The sequence below is a fragment of the Clarias gariepinus genome, chromosome 17, assembly GCF_024256425.1.
Source record: "Clarias gariepinus isolate MV-2021 ecotype Netherlands chromosome 17, CGAR_prim_01v2, whole genome shotgun sequence".
Classification (NCBI taxonomy): Eukaryota; Metazoa; Chordata; class Actinopteri; order Siluriformes; family Clariidae; genus Clarias; species Clarias gariepinus.
The window spans coordinates 7794196-7798772 of NC_071116.1; positions in this window are offsets into that span (position 1 = coordinate 7794196).

Sequence of the window (4577 nt, forward strand, 5' to 3'; positions counted from 1 at the left end):
CGTAAGACACTAGCAGTTCACTCAGATACTGTGGCGCGAGACCATTTAATGCTTTATATGTCAAGAGTAGTATTTTAAAATCAATGCGAAATGTGAAAGAAAAGTGAAGATAAGGTAGGTGTGATGTGCTTGTATCTTCTGGTTCTAGTGAGAACTCTTGCTGCTGCATTCTGGACTAGCTGAAGCTTGTTTATGCACCTAGTTGAACAACCAGACAGTAAGGCATTACAATAGTCCAACCTAGAGGTGATAAAAGCATGAACTAGTTTTTCTGCATCATTTAGCGACAATATATTTCTTACCTTGGCAATATTTCTGAAGTGAAAGAATGCTATCCTGGTAATATTATCTACATGAGCTTTAAATGAAAGGCTGGAATCTATAATCACACCAAGGTCTTTTACTGTTGCACTTAATGGAACAGAAAGACCATCTAAAGTTATGGTGTGATCTAAAATTTTACTCCAAGCTGTATGCGGTTCTATGACTAGAACTTCTGTCTTATCAGGATTAAGCAAAAGGAAGTTAATTAGCATCCAATCTCTTATGTCCTGCACACATTGCTCAACTTTAGTAAGCTGGTTTTTCTCATCTGGTTTTGCTAAGACATATAACTGTGTGTCGTCAGCATAACAATGAAAACTAATACCATGTTTACGGATTATGTTGCCTAGAGGAAGCATGTATATGGAAAAAAAGCAGTGGGCCTAAAACTGAACCTTGTGGAACACCAAACTCCACTAACAAGCATGCTGAATAATCACCATTTAAGTCTACATACTGATAACGATCGGTCAAATAGGATCTGAGCCCGGGGAGGGCTGTACCCTTAATTCCTATTACATTTTCTAATCTGTGAAGAAGAATCCCATGATCAATGGTGTCAAACGCTGCACTGAGGTCGAGTAACACAAGCATAGTTACACAACCCTGATTAGAGGCCAATAGGAGGTGATTTACTACATTAACAAGTGCTGTTTTTGTGCTGTAATGAGGACTAAATCCTGACAGATACAGTTCATGTACTGTATGCTATTTCTATGCAGATATGAGCATAGCTGCTCCGCTTCTATCTTTTCCAGAATCTTAGAGATAAAGGGGAGGTTTGATATTGGCTTGTAATTGGACAGCTGACAGGGGTCGAGGTCTAATTTAAAAGATTTTGGAACATACCCAATGCTGAGTGAGGAATTAATTATTCTTAACAGGGGTTCTGTTATTGCTGGTACTATCTGTTTAAGAAAATGTGTCGGTATAGAATCTAATATACAAGTTGATGAATTTGCAGAAGAGAGGAGTGAATCTAGTTTATTCTCTTCAAGGGGAGTAAAGTTTTCTAGGTTCCGATCTGACATAGTTAGTTTAATATTCATTTGCATCAATTGCATTGTCCGGTTTCAAAGCCTAAATTTTATGCCTGATATTTACAATTTTATTATTAAAATAGTTTAAAAAGTCCTCACTATTGCATGATGTTGTTGAGGGTTGGCACAAGGTTTGAGTCATATAATTCATTATGCTGTAGAATTGTTATTACTAATGAGAATTCTTGACCTAGTAAACATGTTCTGTGCTCTAATATATTATTGGATTTCACTTTAACATAAGGTGCCAACTGAAGGTTTTCTCTTTTAAATTTTCAACATTTTGTTATGTTTCACACTCAACTTAAAATGTATTCAACTCTTTTTTTCTTAACAATGGTCCTTGAGACTGATTTCATTGGACAACTGTCTGCATTGGACACGTGAGGTCAAGAGAATTATCTGTGGACCCACAAGACAGGATTGTTTCAAGACACAGATCCGGGGAAACCTTCTAAGCACTGAAAGCACGATAGCTTCCATCATTCTTAAATGGAAAAAATTTGGAATAACCAACAGTCTTTCTAGATCTGCCCACCCAACCAAATCGAGTAATCAGGGACAGAGGACCTTGATCCTTGGAGAGGTAACTAAGAACCTAAGGTTCACTATAAATGAGATCCTGCGTTCCCTTGTGGAAATGGGAGACACTTAAAAAAAAGACCCCCATCACTGCAGCACTCCACCAATCAGGCATATATGGTAAAGTGGCCAGACAGAAGCTATTCCTTGCTAAACAGAACAGGACAGCCGGTTGGGAGTTTCTTCATATTTGGAATCAGGAAATCAAGCCTTGCACATCACCTTATTAACACTATTCCTACAGTCAGACATGGTGGTGGCAGCATCATGCTGTGGGGATGTTTTTCTGCAACTGGGACTGGGAGATTAGTCAGTATGGAGGGTAAAATTGGTGGAGGTAAAGTAAAGAGATATCTTGAGTGAAAACCTTCTCCAAAGTGCTCAGAATATCAGGCTGGGATGAAGGTTTACACTTTAACAAGACCATGACTAAAAGCATAATGCCAAGAAAGTGCATGTGTGAAAATAACTCATCATGCTCCTGCTTTGACCCAGATGTTATCAGGGAAGAAAAGCATGCATTGCCAGAGTAACCTTGGTATTCAGGTTTTTTTTTTAGGTCTTTAGAATTTTAATTTTTTGCCACATTATATTGCTAAGGCAAGAACTGACCATGTGAAGCAGCCTCAGATCAATAAGTCCAGAAGCTTGTACAGTGGCCGCTTTGCATGATGGGTGTGGCACTTCATGTGCTTCCCTTCTTACCCTGATTCAGCCATTGCTCTGGAATAGGGTCAATCTAGTCTCATCAGACCACATGACCATATCCCATTATTCCAAAGTGCAATCCTTATGATCCATAGCAAACTCAGCCACACTAACAAGTGGTTTTCTAATGGCCATGCAGCTGTTTAGTCCCAATCCTGTGAATTCTTGTCTCGTTGTGCATGTGGAAATGTTCTTACTTTTACTATTACTTTTTTTTGAAGATAGTGTTTCTCACAAGCTATTCCGAACTGGTTGCCAATGACAATAAACATTGGTTCACTTCAGTGTTCCAAAAGGGCCACTGAGTCAGAATGCAAAGTATGTTCGTAATCATTATTGTCTTTAGTTGCTAACTTATCAACAATACAATGGTCTAATCACTAATAAGCCACTTTGTCTTGTTGCTAACAGTGTCAACTTTTTTTAATACACATGCTTTTTCTTCTAAAAAAAAAAAAACTTTACATAGGTGGTGAGGCAGAGAAAGAAAAATGTCTGAGACACACTCTGCTACACGCAGCATATTCATAGCAAGAATTATGGTGAAGCTTAAATGAAGATGTGCATGTGACTTCTATAAAGCACCAAAGCTTGTTTCAATTTAAATAAATGGAAAACAAGGCAATTTTTTATGTTTATCGTCAAGAGATTAAACTGAGAAGCATCAAACTGAATGTTTTATTCCACAGTATGCACCATGGGTTTTAATAAAAGCACATAACGTGACAAAGGATTTGCTGATTTTTTTTTTATTCTTTTGCATATTTGTCATACTTGATTAATGATTCGGATCATGAAACTAATTTTAATATTACACAAAAATAACCAGAGTAAATATAAAATACAGTTTTTTAATGGTGATTTTGTTTATTAAAGGGGAAAAATCTGTCCAAACCTACATGGCCCTGTGTGAAAAAGTATTTGCCTCATCTACACCAAACCACCCCAACCCCCGCTAAATCATGAACGAACTATGATTAAGTACATTTTTTGGAAAGCTGAGTTAAATTGCCTCCAACAATGATGAAGGCATCCAAAATATGCAATAATCTCCTTTGAACAGTTGCTATAGATATATGGGTTCTACTTATGCTTTATAAAGACTTCATAATAGCTCTAATCTGATGTTCTGTTAATTGTTGTCCTAAGACAGGTAACCCTAAATGAACTTCTCCTCTGCAGCAGAGGTAAGTTTTGGTCTTGGTTTCCTGGGATGGTCTTCATGAGACCCTTTTTTATCATTTTGCTCGATGGGTTTTGCAAATACACTTGTCAGTACTGTTCTTGCAAGTACTACTCCAGAATATCTTAAAAAAAAAAAAACTGACTGTTATTGTTGTTGTTACCTAATGACATTGTTCCATATGTGTATTATATAGTTTTAAAATTTCCAGTATTGTTCTAGAATGTAGAAAATTAATCACTAAAGAAAAAACATTGAATTAGAGGCTGTGTCCAAACTTTTGACTGGTGCTGTATTTATGCATGTATATATGTATGTATTTATTTATATATTTATTTATATATTTATTTCTTTATTTGATTATTTATTTATTCATTTATTATTTCCACAGAAAAATAAAGATGCATTAAAAGTTTTTTTTTTTTTTTTGGTGAGAGCAGGCACACATCTATCAGAAACAAGCAGAATACGAGATGGAAAAGAACCGGGCTGGAGTAGGTAACAAAGCTGTGTAAGCTAATATTAGTATACGAGGATGTTATTGGTGGCCAGCGACGTAGTGGTTGTCTTGCTGTCGTCTTGCACCTCCAGGGTACGGGTTCGATTCCTGCATTATTCCTCGCGTATGGCTGGTCATCGTTTTTGGGAGGATCTCTGTGCAGGTCCACGTGGGGGAACCCGAGCTCGTGAAGCCACGCCCCTGTATGACGCAATCCAGCGCGCTCCCTGTGTTTGAAACT